This window comes from Amaranthus tricolor, chromosome 5 (assembly GCF_026212465.1).
Source record: "Amaranthus tricolor cultivar Red isolate AtriRed21 chromosome 5, ASM2621246v1, whole genome shotgun sequence".
Taxonomy (NCBI): domain Eukaryota; kingdom Viridiplantae; phylum Streptophyta; class Magnoliopsida; order Caryophyllales; family Amaranthaceae; genus Amaranthus; species Amaranthus tricolor.
Genome location: NC_080051.1, coordinates 15,588,891 through 15,604,677, shown reverse-complemented (window position 1 = coordinate 15,604,677; position 15,787 = coordinate 15,588,891). Strand labels below are relative to the sequence as shown.

The window sequence follows — 15,787 nt, the reverse complement described above, 5'->3', positions numbered from 1 at the left end:
TTAATCCCGTGCAAATGATGTACGCGACATGTATTTATCATGGTAGAATGGAGGTTAAATGGTGAATAAATGTGGGAATCATGGGGATGATGGGTGAGTGGTAGATTATGGTGAGTAATGGGTAGTTATTTTAAGAAGTTATTGGACCGAGTTGGGTGGTTAGGGTTTGACTAAATAAATTAAGGGTTTATTTATTTGACCCCATAACATTAGCCCCACGCATGAAGAGTGATAGATGAGGGAATTTAATGTAGCGAGGGTATCAGTCTTTATGCGGAAAAAATCATACCTGTGATGCAGATCAAGTAAATATTCGGAAGAAACCATGCAATAAGGTCCGAATAAGGTAAACTTCGAATTCTTGCCTCGATGGGCCCATGATGGTGGAAGCCCCATGAATTATAAATATTTGGCCTTTGGGCCACTTTTGATGATTCGACTTTTAGAGCCTGATATGATGATTCGGCATTTGAGCCTGATATGATGATTCGACATTTGAGCTTGATATGATGATATGGCCTGGCAGTCAAACACCTGCGACTTAGATAAGGAATCATACTAGATGAATCCTTCGAAAGCATTGATGAATATTCGGATCAGACATAAGTCTGCATTTAAGGAATATTTGGATTGAACATAGGTCCGCATTGCCCAGCCATCAATCACCCGGGACTTAGATAAGGAATCATACTAGGTGAATCCTTCGAAAACATTGATGAATATACTGATCGGACATAGGTTCGCTTAATAAGTGATCGAGTTATCAAGCTAGGTGAACTCGCTATGAATACATTGAGAAATAACGCCCAAAATCACTCGTTTTGGGGCTTAATAAGAGTCCGAGTTACCAAGCTAGGTGACACTCGCAAGGATTTCACTTTCAAACTAGGTGAAAGTTTGATAATTAAGATAAATACTTGGAAAATATCGCCCAAAATCAATCATTTTGGGACTTCAATAATAATATGACTTTCAAACTAGGTGAAAGCTTAGATGATTCCATAATATGACAAAGAACGCCCATGTGTTGGGACTTCAGTATTAATATGACTTCAAACTACTTGAATGCTCAGATGATTCCATAATATAATAAATGATGCCCATGTTTTGGGACTTCAATAATAATAATATGTCTTTCAAACCAGGTGAAAGCTCAGATGATTGTATACATTCATCATTGAAAACCACATATAAGTAAGACCCAATATAATACGAATAATAATGCTGAAGTATTGAATTCCCATGCAGAAATAATATAATATTCTTCCAATATGTGTCAATATCATACTCCATCACTTTTCATGTTGACCCATGAATATAACAAATATAAAACACCCGATATATGTTGATAAATAAAAGCAAGAGTAACTGTATGATCATCATCAGATTAATATAATATATTCTTCACTTAGCAATACTAATCAAAGATTTGCATCCTTTATGTAGCATTTCATTAGAAGGCGAGGATGATGATTTTTCTCCATGCATCGAGTCACCTCAGATTGAACCACCGTCGGATCATATTCGGATTCAGCCAATACATTAAATTGGGCAATATTTGGAGTAATTTTTTCAGATTGAAATCACGTAGCTGAAGCTAGTTCGAAAACGTTCTACGGGTCATCTAATCCTTTAGATAGTGCATCAAACCGAACTTCAACAATGAGACTGAATTTTTTGGTCAGTTGAAGTTGGTTTGGAAACGTTCTATGGATCTAATAACCCTTTAGAAGGTGCATCAAACCAAATTTGGGTCCGACTTTATGATAATACGTCATGACAATTACTCAACCGGGTCTTTGATGATTCGGATGTAGCATAACTCGGCTACTTTCAATACTTAGACAATTTTGCGAAATTATTGGAGGCCCTTGGGGGGGGGGTCCGAGTTTTTAATATTTCGGACAAATTGATGATACGGCAAAAGACAAAACTTGTATAATAACCTTAGACAAGAGAATCCGGCTATTCGATGGTACATAATGACTCATCGCATTCGAATCGCTTATGATATATAGCTTATTCATTAGACGGTCACGTAGCTGGAGTTGACAAAAAATGGTGAAATTAAAGAGCTGGATATAATATATCACATAATTAGACGGTCACACACGAGTGGGAACCTTCTTTTCCTCATAGCAAAATGATCTTCAAATCAAATCTTCATCATTAACAAGTAATTTTCGAATCCCCAAAAATAATGGGTGCCGAGAAAAATTCAGGAAATATTCACATACGGCACAGTAAAGATAAGATGATGGTCCTTTAGACCGAAACCACTTAGTTTAAGCTAGTTTGGAAACGTTCTATAGGTCATCTAATCCTTTAGAATGTGCATTAAACCGAACTTCAACATTAGGACTGAAATTTTTAGTCGATTGAAGTTGGTTTGGAAACGTTCTACGGATCTAATAACCCTTTAGAAGGTGCATCAAACTGAACTCAACATTGAAACGGTATACATTGATGAATAAGAGCAATAAGATCCAACTTTATATCCTTGAATAATGACAAACACTTGAAATGATTTGGCCCAAATATTCTCGATCAAGTTTTTCTCCCAAAAGTGAAGAGTTAATAGTATCTAAAAACAGAGAAAAAAAATGTTTTCTTTTTTTGCTTGTTACATTCCTCATCATAAAATAAAAACCGTGAGGAAAAACGGTTATTAAAGCAGGACCGGACCGGGTTTCTGGAAGACCGGACCGGGTCCGTATGTTGAGAGTTTCCAGAAAGCAGAAATCGCAGGACCCGACCGGGTTTAGGCAAGACCGGACCGGGTCCGTAAGCTGAAAGGAAATCTGATGATTTGGTTTGTTGAGTGGTGATAGCCGAATGAATTTGGTGATATACAAAATATAATCATGATTGGAAAGTACATGTTAATGGGAATTAATTACTGATAGGAATTAATAATTGCATCCAATTCTCAGTATAAAAGAAGTTGGATTAAGCTTCTTCTCTATTGAATTGTTAACACAATTGATTGAGTTGAATATGAATCCTGATCTTGCAATGAAAAATCTAATAACTTTCAGCCCTAATAATGTTATTATGAATATAAAGAATAATAGTTGAACTTTAATAAAGTTTTAATATATATTAAAAATGTAATAATACCCCAAGACGGTTATTTCGCTTCGTTAGCTTGTGATGCAAGAAGATTTCAAAGGACGATCCAAAAATATTAACTTGGACGTTTTTTTTTTATAAATCCAACCAACAAAAGATATAGCAAATACTCCCAGACATTACTCCATTACAGTTCCTGACTTATACCCACCGAAAAAAAAAATGATGAGATAGTTATACGCCATAAAATTGGGTATCTGCGGAGTTGTTCGGAAAAGGCGGCAGTGAGGTTTCGTGCTAGCATGTCCAGATCACGGCGAGTCACGGCTTGATTGTTAGCATGACCCGCTGAAGTGTCTGTATCTGTGCTATGCAAGGTAGCGGTTTGTGTTGGATTTCTTTTGGAAGCCATGACTTTTCGTTCAGTCCCCACAGACGGCGCCAAACTGTTTCTGTCATGAAACGATGAATTGTAAAAGACATTTAAATACCTGGATAAAAGGTGTGGTCGGGGATAACTGTCAGTATGCTGAAAATGTTTATGATCCTTCCGCTGATGAGACCTCAAATCCTGCAATACAACGTTAGCCTTGTCCGGGGGGTGATTTCCCGGAAAACCCCTCCGACGCTCAAGTCAGATCGGGAGACAGAAAGTAATGAATATATGATAATGAATGAATACAAGATTAACGGATTGTAGGATAAGTTCAGATCAATTGAAGGAATATTTGGTTCAGTATAGATTGTACGTAGGAGGGTAGTGTCATTTTTGTGGTGTAACGATAGCAATATAAAAGCTTAGTCCCGTGCAAATGATGTACGCGACATGTATTTATCATGGTAGAATGGAGGTTAAATGGTGAATAAATGTGGGAATCATGGGGATGATGGGTGAGTGGTAGATTATGGTGAGTAATGGGTAGTTATTTTAAGAAGTTATTGGACCGAGTTGGGTGGTTAGGGTTTGACTAAATAAATTACGGGTTTATTTATTTGACCCCATAACAATTCTAATTATCAAGTGTAGTACGTCGGTAAGTACGGATCGAATCCACAGAGATTGGAGAACATGTTAATGGTTTCTCAATCGATTGGTGCATTTAAAAACGTAAAATATAATGATTGGTTGTAGAAACAACTAAGGCAAGCAATCATACAACTAATTAAAATAGTTGTCAAATTACACATGACCTTCTTTTAAATTGTTGGTTTTTTTAATTGGCTTGTATGACCAACTGAAAAAGTTGGTTGTTTTTGTTAGCTTTTAAGCTAGCTAAAAAAGTCAGTTGTTTATGGAGATGTTTAGTAAATTTAAGTATTGATTGTTGGCTGTTTATTAGAGAAAAAGTGAGCCAACAAGTCAGAAGCCAAAAAAGCTAACTGGAGTAACTTTTTTATTTTGGCTTAAAAGTCATTTATCAAAAACTTTTTAGTTGTTTGACCAATCAACAAGGCAAAAGCTAAAAATCAACCAATAAGCCAAAGTACAATCAAGTACCAAACACCCTCTAAGTGTAAAGTACAACTAGACAAAAAAAATCAATGAAAAGAAAAGTTTTGAAAGATATTTATAATAGCACAAGGACAATTAAAAATAGTACCAGAAGTTTGAATTGATCCTGTTTATAAAGGAATTTGGCATTTTAGGCAATTTTTAGCATATTAAAATATTGACACTTTAAGTTTTAAAATTAACCTATATATAATGCCTATTTAAAAAAAATTATCAAATACAAAAATGACTTTGCATACTCTTTTAAATACCCAATCAATATCTAGATTTAAATGATTCAAATATGTCAAAATGTAAAGTAAAATACAATTAGGATAAAAAAAAATAGGAAAAGGAAAAAGTTTAAAAAGATATTTATGACAACATAAGGACGATTACGAATGCTACAACAATTTTGAATCGATACCGTTTGTAAGAAATATAACATTTTATGCAATTTTATGCATATTAGAATATTTAATATATAAAATTTTAAAACTAACCTATATCAAATGCCTTTTTAAAGAAATTATCAAATGCAAAATGGTTTTATTTAAATTTCACATCAAACAACTTTTTAATGGTTGATATAAAAAATTCGTCAAATAATAATTTATTATTAATAAAAATAAAACATTAAACTGGTAATAATTACAACATATAAGAAAATATATAAAAGAAAAATATTAATGATATTTATATTGCTGAAAATTACATGTGAAAATAATTCTGAAATTTTGAGTTTTTCACAAAATCTTTTAAAAATCTTTACAGTAACCATGTGATTTTGAGATTTTGAGTTTGCATGCTATAATGTACCAAAAACGTTAAATTTTCAGCATTGTTAGATTTTAATGGCATTTGAACATAACCCCAAATAATCTCTCTCTCATCCTAACATTTCCCGTAATTCCATTCAAACCCTAACCCTAACCCTAACCCTAAGTCTCCAAAAGTGACTTCAAATTCCCTAATTTAAATTTACAAGGATCACAATCAAGCTCTAGATCAAGAAAGATTCATAATTTCTTCTTGAATTTTGGAAATTTTGAAAAATTTCGAGCCCTAATTGTAATATTCATGAAATGGCGAAAATTTCTTTTTGCTCTTACTGCACTAAATTATTGCTGTTGAAAATTTCATCTTGCTTTTTGGAAAATTTATTTTGTTGGTAGTGCAAAATTCAAAAATTTGGTGACATTTTTTACTGTTGAAAATGTTCGAACCCTAACCCTAATCGTGACCTTTTTTTGCAGTTGAAAATGTGGAAAATTGTTGCGCTGTTGTTAGTGCAAATTTCACTTATAATGTACCCCTTTTTATGGGTTTTGTTGCTTCCATGTAAGGTGTAATTGGGTAATTGTTGATGTTGGTAGTGCAAATTTCACTTAAAATTTCGAAAATTGTTGCTTTGTTGGTATTGCAAATTTCATCTTGAATTAGCTCAATTCTTGTTTGTTTTTTCAGAATGTGTGACAAAGTCCTTTTAAGATTTCAATGTAGGGAACTTGCGATAGACATTCATCTTGATGATATTAATAAGGTTAATTTGTTGGACCTAGCTCTTGATTGGGAGGATGAATGTATGAAATTGGGTCCTCCAATGCCTGCAAACCCTTCATTTTGGTATTGTCACAGAAAAAGGCTTGGTATTTATAGAATGACAATGATTTAGTTGGGATGTTTCGTAATTTACATGGAAGCGATCTTATATTCATTTGGGTTGGTGAGTTAAGTGTTGAAGATGACTTACTTAAAGCAGTTAGAAGTCTTAGAATAACCAGGGACAATGGGAAAGAAAAGGTTGTGGAAGAAGCAAGTGGCACACAAAAGGCACAACTTAAAATTCCTTCAATGCATAATTAACATTTAGGTTTGCCAGTTTGATGCTGCAATGGTTGCAAATCTCTTTTGGTTTGTTCTCATTTTGGGTTAGTTTTGTGGTGTTTTTTCATAGTTTACTCTATTTCTTTGGTTGCACTTTCTTGTAACATATTGCCAAATCAATATCGTTTTGGGTTGATCTTTTAGCTTGATCTTACTCCTTTGATACTTGCAAATGTTATTTCTGAAGTGAGTATTAGAGTTTCATGGCTGATATTTGTAGAGTAAGTCTACATTGATGGCTTGATGATGATATAATGATGATCAACAGACATTACTTTATGTAACATGTGTTCTATAGTTAATGATTCACGAATGCAAATTCTTTTAAAACTATGCTTATGAACAGAGGAATCGGTAATGTTTCGAATGATTGCTGGCATGGAAAAGCTCATTCTCAGTGATTTTCAAGATTTTAGAAAAGCAAAAATCTATTCCTATTTGGCAGCTGAAGGAGTAGTTTTTACAATTTCTTTATAGTATTCAATTTATTATCTTGTTTGGTGAAACTTTAGGTTAGTATTTGATTATGATATTTTGATTTCAAAATTCGACTGAATTTGCGATTCGTTAGAATTTCTGGTTATATTGTTGCATTTTTTTTATAGTAGTTTACATGATTGTGAATAATGGAATGTTTTGCACATCTGATTAATTGGCAAATTTTGCTATAAATGATATTTGCTTGGCAAAATCTATCAACATATGTTAACGAATTTTATTACCTGAATTGTTAAATGTCAAGGAAAATATGTCAACTTATGCCTTTTTATGTTTATTAAATGGATTGCAGAATCGTTGTTAAAAGCATGTAATTATGCAGTCTTATACAATTCTACTTTTTAAATTTATGCTGGTGTTGCATTCTTATTCTGATTCAATTGCGTTTCAATTGGTTGCTCACTATCTGCACAGCACACATTCTGTACACACTCTGAACCTCTTCTATCAGTAGTTCTACTTGTCAACAAGTTCATTGTTGCACGCTGTGTAACTTGATATGCTGAGATTGGTAGAGCGTAATTGTTGATTGTGATTTTGTTGTAGTGATTTTCTTTGGAAAGTTCTCAAATTGGGCAAAGTTATCAATATGTTTTGTTTTTAAGTGTAACTTGATACGCTGAGATTGGTATAGCGTAATTGTTGATTGTGTTCAAGCAAGGGAATAATGGAGATTCATGTTTAACTATTGTGTTATATTTCTATGTTTTCGACTGTTAGAGTATATAACATATCATAGGGTCTCAATTATCAGCTTAAGCTTTTGGTTGAGTTGGTTCCTTGATATGCTATATACTCTAACACTGACCTTGAATTCTGATTTGTGCGACAACAATTGTTGGAGAAGAAAAGGATTGTTTCTACATAGCAATTGACTCGATAATTCATTATGTCTTCTCCCTTCAAAAAAATTCAGTATCAATGTTAATTTATTTGGAAGGATTGTTGCTCACTATATTGTTATGTTTCTGACTTGAATTTTTTTTTTCTGACCTTGAATTCTTATCTGATTCTGTCAAGTGGTATTTTTTTATAACTGGCAGTTTCTACAAAAAGGATAGTTTCTCACAAAATCTTGCTTTATAAAGTAGTTTTCCTTAAAAATGCCTCTAATAAAACATTAAGAAATCTTTAAAAAAAAAAGTTGTACACTGAATTTGAGTTGATGACTACTGTGGATTGTCATGACTCATGACCATGTTCTATAAGTCCTGTGAAATGACTTTCTCGTTGTCACTCAAGGTCTGCTGAAATTTTAGGCTTGTTCAGAACAAAAGTCTGCTGAATTCACTCACTTGGCCAATATACTCTGGCTACTTGCGGGTGAATGTTGATATTGTAATCTAGAAAATCGGTTGATCTATTTACTAGAGCCTAACGGATTTCAATAAACATTCAGGGCCTTGTTTCATTGTTTTTTTTCTTTATATTTTGCTGATTTTTATATTGGTATGACATTTGACACATATAATTTTCGGATTTCTCTTTCCAGTTCTGGGCAGAAATACATCTACACCGGATCGAATGATGGCTGTGGGTATATATATGACTTGGTATGTCATTTACCTTTCATTTTAAGCACAAGCCAATTTTTTGAGTGGCACATTTGGATGCCTGAGATTAAATAAGCTGATGTTGTGTGATGCTTTTGCTTATGCAATCTGATTATTCGATTGGCCATGCAAGAAAATGTGATAAGACACTTAGTCAGCACTCAGTGTCTCAGTGTAGTTTATATTCCCTATGTCGTCAAATTAAATTTACACTTTCTCATCATCATCATACTCTGTGTATCTCGTTCATAAAAAACTATGGTCAGCATCTGGAAAGGGAAGAAAGACGGTAACTCATACCCATAGAGGAGAGTGCGGTCAAAGTTAATTTTATGTTTTCTTTCAAGTGTATCGTCCCTCATTTTAAGTGCTTCTTCCACTTTCTCCCTCGGTGTATCCTTGTTCCTAAATTCCACTAGTGCAGTAACTTTAAACATCTTTAGAAAACAAGTAATCGACTCAATGAATTGGCTCACTTTCCTTGCTTCTATGTTTATATGATGCCTATGTGCATCCAACTCAATATATAAGGTTTTAGATTCTTTGTGTCTGTTAGGTAAAGCTGTATTCATGTGAGCCTTAGGCATCTTTTTGTTGTAACTTTCACTCTCGATTTTCCTGCTAATCATAGGAAAAGAAAGGAGTGGATTTTGGGTATAAATTGTTGGCAATATAGAAATATACCCGGCTTTAGGAGTGTTACCGCGTTAGCTGTTGCTTTGAACGGATGAATTAATATTATGCTCCCTTCAATTCTTTTTAGTTGTTCTCTTTTCTTATTTGGGCAGTTCATCTTGTTGTCTTATTTCTATTTTAAGACATACATTTTGAGTGGTCTCCTCATTTTCTTAATACATTTTCTTAATATTTAAAATAACCAATATTGCACACAGGTCTACTATTTTAGGTGATCCCCTCATTTTCTTAATATCAAAAATACCGAATATTGCACGTGGGTCTTTTACTTTAGGTGGTCCCCTCATAATCTTAATATTTGTGCCCAAACTAAAAGGCACACCTTAGTTGAATTGTGATAAGGAACTTTTAGCGTCATTTTACTAAAAGCCTACGCTATACAAACAATATTTATGATCTCCCTAATACTACTACAATAAATGTAATGGTAAGTTGGGGGTCGAATCACAAGGAAAAGAGATGTTGGATTCTAAATTTGATGTGGGAAAGTTATATGGAAAGTTAGTTGGTGGGTGAACTAAACTAATGACAAGAATGAAAAGCGAAACTAAACAATGAAAGACAAACGGGGATAGACTAGGTCCAACCTAAAAATATCTATTGAGAATAAAGATAAGCTAGTTTAAAGGAGATTAGACGACAATCAATCAAGACACTCTAAATAGCGAGAGGAAGTTTGCGACCCTATAAGCCACACAAATAGCCTATAATTGCCTTATGTCTCCTAAGAAGTGTGGTAGGACAAAATTCGAATCGAATATCTGTCAAGAGTCATCATCAACCTCAGCCCTACTCCTAAACATTGAAGACAAGACCAAGCCTAGGGTTTCTCCAATTTAAAACCCCTAAAGAAACTACTCTAACATATTAAAACTAAAAGCAATAAACATGGAAAGTATTGAAGGTAAGAATATAATAAAGAAAGCATTAAAGGAATTCAAGAACAAGAAAGCATTAAATCTACACTAAGAAAGCATTAAAGGAAAGCATAAATGACATTGAAAGCATAAATAAAATGTAAATTTACATAAATGAAAAGATTTGAAAGTAGATGAAAGCATAAATGAAGAACAATAAATCTACACTAGGGCAAAACATTGAAAAAAACATTAAAGAGTGATGTTCTAGAGTGAGGCACAAAGACACCCACACTAAGCATAGGGTTTATTACAGAATAGGGGGGAATTTATAAGCTAGGGAACAAAAGGGGTAAAAAGCCCTAAAAGCCCTCGGAGTTTGATTTGCGAAGAAATGAAAACGCGCAGTTTGGGGCCTCCATTTGGCCGAATCAAAGGACTATTCGCCCGAATGGACCACTATTCGGGATTATTAGCAAGTTTGAGCACGACTCTTGAGGTTTCAATGTCCATTCACCCGAACTGTGTCACCATTCGCCCGAATACATGTCCATTCGGTCGAATGGATGTGGGATTCGGCAGAATCTCTCCTTTTCTTGGCCCAATTGAACCTTTGAAGTCTTAGATGGCTTCCAGACTTTGCGGGGGCTTTGAGGAGGGCTTGGAAAGCATGCCACAACTTTGATATGCCTGTCAAATCTTCGATCAAAGTGTCTAAGCCTCATACGCAACTTAAATGACCTTGAAATATTCGAAAACATCTGAAATGAGCTTAAAACACCTTGGAGACAAAAATAAGGTGAAATCATGCGTAAAGTGTATAAAATCATTCTAAACCGCGACATTCGACACTATAATGAGGGTATAAATGTGCTCTAAAACAAGCACATCAAATTGGAAGAATATATGAGGGTTAAATAATTGTTTGCAATATTTGATGAATGTGTCAAGCTCATAACCAGAATTGATGGAATGTAAGATTTTTAGCCAGCAAATTGACGTGGTTCGGTATCAGGAGATGATGATCCAAAAAGTGATTGAATAAAGTGCTCTTGAACAATTTCACATGATTTGCTAATCTTTCCGTGATTTAAAAATTGAAAAAAGTGAATTATGGTCGATTTTGGGCTATTTTTCAAAACTTTTGAGCCAATCTTGAAATTAGAAGGCGGATTATCTGGCGAATTACGTTACATTGCTCTTGCATTGATGTTTAAGCTAAATGCAAATTTCGTCATAAATATTGTCTCTTTTTTTTAGCTCTAGCGTTTCTTTCTCACAAACATTTTTTTCCTTGCAGGGAATTATTCTAATAACTGGGAGAGATCTTCATTCAGTACCCCTTATCTCAGAATATAGCTTTTTTTGATTGATTGTATAGAATATTTTCGCTCAAAATACTTTATTGTATGTTTGTTTCACTGTATAAGTATCTATGATATTTGCTTCTTCCCCGTGAATTTTATTTCATGTACTCCTATACATTTATTTTCTGCCTGTGAATTCTTCAAATCTTTATAATACATTGACATTCTAATATTTTGATTTGGATTATTATTAATAGAAATGTATAAAATAACATTATGAAAATTGAACAACTAATTATCAAAAATAATCGTAAATTTATAACTTCAAACTAGTTAAACTATTTCAATTTTGAAAGATTATTATTATTTTTTTTTGAAAAATGGGTTTATTATATGGCATCTTGTTAGACACCTATACTCATTCCACCTCAAATCACCATGTGAAGACTAGTTGATAATAACGCATCTATGATGATGAAAGAGTCCATAATCAAAATTCAAAGAATCTTAGCCATTGGTTATAAAAGAAGGGGTTATAGTAAAAACAACCTATGAGAGAAATGTGATTATATAGTTTTATATATTAAACTCTTTTTCAAAACCAAGAATAAAGGTTGTTGTATTTGTTAGTCTATTATTGTCCAACCATTTGTTAGGAGAAAATCAAAATGGGTAAGCAAGTGAAGGGTGAATGAAGTTATTAGGTGTTTGGTCTAGTCCATATAGTCGTTGGATAGAATTGGCCCTAAAATTAATGACATACCCTAAGAATATGTGGAAGAAGAGTTATCTAAGAAGAGTTGTTTGTTAAATTATTAATGACATTATAGATACATCATCCTCTTTTCCCACAAGATTCTTATCAAAAAGTTCAAGCTCCATTTTGAGCTAGAATCATTGATGATAAGGTACTTATTTCTATCATTCTATAATTTACAATCAAGTACTCCTATTATTCTCCTCTAAAACTTTTTTATTCAGTTTCAGGTTAGAATTTTACCCCTGAAAAAGAAAATTGAATTCTATGTAGTTGATGATAATTCAATCTCTATTCCTAGAATGAAAAATAAGCTCTTCAACTACTAGATCAACTTATTATTTTTTCCTGAATCTTTTTGAGAACTTTATTATCATCACTTTACTTATTTTAATTGATTTTTTTTAATTTTATTTTTATGGAATTTTCATTTATTTTATATTAGCATTCACGTATTATCATTAAACTATAATTACTTAATAATAATCTATAAAAATCTATAAAAACTACTAATGAAGAAATAGAACTGACATGTGTCAAACTCTCATTGAAAAATTTCACGCTTATTTTTATATTGATGGGCAGGTGAATTTGCGGTGAAAATCATTTACTAATACAATACAGTTTAACGTGGAGAATAAGATTTGGTAAGCAGTATTATTTTCAAATTATTTACCTTGGTAAAAGAAAATATATAACTTCTTGATATAGCAAAATGAAACGTGATTAAATTTGTAAACTAGTATTATTTTCCAATATTATTTCCAATATTATTTCCAAAATAAAAAGAATAATATCTTGACACAGCAAAATTATTTTTCAAGATTATTTACGAACTGTAGAATAATTATATATTAATAATTATACTGACATGCAAATTTATGTCATTGCTACTTATTTACTTCATATTCCTATTTGCTTTAAAAAGTATTTTTATTATTTAATAGATAATTTAACATATAAATAAATAATTTTTTTTAACAAAAATTATACGAACGATCATATTTTTTAAAGATCTTTAAAATGAAACAAAATTTGTTATATTTTTGACTCTTTTAAAAAACAATTCAAAAAATCATTTAATTATTCAAGAAAAAATTAAGTTTTATTATAGAAAAATAAATTTATTTGAATTTAATAAAAAATTAAATTAAATTCGATCATGAAAATATAGTTATGAAAAAATAAATATAAGATCTCGCTTGACCATATTTTAGCTAAAAGAGCGACGTGTTGTTGTATTTCGCTAAATTCATGTGATCATTTCATTACTACCTGCCTATTTCCTATTCCTATTTGCTTAAAAAATTAGTTTTATTTAATGAATGGGTAATTTCACCTATAAATAAATTTTTTTAGAAAAAAATTATAAGTATTGTAACATTTTTGAGTCTTTTTAAGAAAATTCAAAAAATTATTCAATTATTCAAAAAAAAAATTAAGCTTTATTTTTAAAAAAATTATATTAATTTATTATAAACTTTAAAGTAAATTTTTTTTATAAAAATATAGTTATGAAAAAAAATAAATATAAGATCTACTTGACTATGTTTTAGCTAAAAGAGGTCGAAGAGTGATATATTGTCCGTTTATTAACCAATCAACAATGATAAAATGACATAGTCTGGGAACTGGGATGAAGTGACATGAATTTGCATCTCACTTTATAATTTCAGTGACAAGCAATTGCAAGCTACTTGTCTACTTTCTATTTGCTTAAAAAAGAAGTTATTTTATTTACTAAATGGATAATTTCACATAAAAATATTTATTTTAGATAAAAATTTTACAAACAGTCTTTTTTTCAAGATCTTTAAAATGAGATCAACTTTATAATTTTTTTGACTCTTTTTTTTAAAGAATTAAAAAAAATTTTCAATTATTAAAACAAAATAAAGATTTATTAAAATAAATCATTTTGAACTTATTTTAAAATTGTGAATTAGTTGTAATGAATTAATTATCTATACTCTGTAATCTATCTATAATCTATCTATAAAACTACTAATGAAGAAACATGACTGACACGTGCCAGACTCTAAGTGAAAATTGTCCTGCTTAATTCAAAGTTAAAGTTAAATTAGGCTAGTAAATATTATTACATTAATTCTTTAATCTAAATACTCCCTCCGTTTTCATATGTTATTCTCAAATAGAATTTACGAATTTTAGAGTCAAATTTTGATTACGATTTTTCATCGATCTATAAAAATAAACATGATCATGCGAGATCTTTTTAGATTCGTCTCAATATATACTTTCTAAATATCAACTTTTTAGAATTTTTAAGTTTGAATTGGGATTTGCGAAAAAAGAGAACGGGAGAAACATTTAAAAATAGAGGGGATAAGAATCATAAATAAATTAATTTTGTAAAAAACACATAATTTATACTAAGGAATTATTTTTGAATTTTATATTAATTTAAATTGTCATCATAATCATAAATCATATCATGTCATAAAATGTCATAAATTCTAATAAAAGAATAGAAAAATAACACATGAAAAGTTATTAGAGTTTTGTTAATTGTATTAATTTGATATCATATCATAATCATATCTTAAATCAACTTAAATCATAATCATAATACTAATAAAAGAACTGAAAATAACGCATACGACTTCTTAAAGTTTTATCAAATGTATTAATTTGATAAGATTATAACTGATTGTGTGACAATTAATTTTCCTAAATAAATTTAAACTGAAATTAGGTAAGTATATATTATTACATTAAATCTTTATATATTTAAATAAGAATCTTAAATAAATTATCATCATAGCTATAAATATAGATAAAAAGAGTTGAAAGATGACTTCTTAGCTAAAGCTTTGTCAAATGTATTAATTTAATAAGACTATAATTGATTTGTGGAAGTTTATTTTCCTAAATAAATTTAGAACTAAATAAGAAAAGTATTTAAGAGATTTCATTACATTATTTTTTTATATCAAAATAAGAATCTTTAAGAGATTAATTGCTTCAAAAAAACTTTTTCGTGAGTAAGAAATTAATTTTAAAAACATATATTTATTTAAATTATTAAATGTTGTTTGAATTAGGGTTAAAACTAAAATCAAATAAACTAGTTTGAAACGACTCAAAATAAGCTCAATTCATTCATAAATAGTTAATTTATTTTATTTAATTAAAATTTTGGAAGACCATCAAAAATATCTTTTAGTAAAATTTAAGAGATAAATTAGATTAAATATTTTAATTAGTAAGTAACTTACATTCTTTCCCAAAGTAATTATTTTATTAATAAAACATGTAGTATTTACATATTTTTTCTTAAATATAATATTTATCAAATTTTATATATAACTAAACATCTTGCTAACATCTAATAGTGTTCACATATGTACATCTAGTTGATAACATAAGTGGTGTAACATGTCAATGTTCTATTTTAAAGTATGTGCCAAGTGTGTGGAAGACTATCCTTTGCAAAGATAAAGAAAGAGAGAAGACAAAGGTTGAAGCATGTTCATTTGCTACTAAGAACTATAGAAAGTCAACTTTAAGGGAAAACAATATTGGGTGGTTCGACATAGTTGCAGATGTTGTTGCAATTTGGATTGAAAGAGTGCAAGAAAATGTTTGTGTAAAAGTTTTTGATAAAGAATATTTTCCAATTTTATAGAATGATTTGCTAAAATAGG

At 30.8% G+C, this 15,787-nt stretch overlaps 1 protein-coding gene and 1 long non-coding RNA gene across 2 annotated transcripts in view; both read left to right on the top strand.

Moving 5' to 3' along the window:
* The window catches only part of LOC130814061 (uncharacterized), a 5,675-nt gene extending 5,111 nt beyond the window's left edge, over positions 1 to 564 (top strand). The window contains exon 6 of the mRNA XM_057680052.1: positions 1 to 564. This exon is cut by the window's left edge and continues 699 nt beyond it. The gene's annotated coding sequence lies outside the window, so the exon portion shown is untranslated.
* Positions 565 to 5,311: 4,747 nt separating this feature from the next.
* On the top strand, positions 5,312 to 11,515 carry LOC130814059 (uncharacterized). Its single transcript, XR_009042289.1, has 2 exons — positions 5,312 to 8,502; positions 11,356 to 11,515. It is a non-coding gene; the product is annotated as an uncharacterized LOC130814059 (long non-coding RNA).
* Positions 11,516 to 15,787: the final 4,272 nt, after the last annotated feature.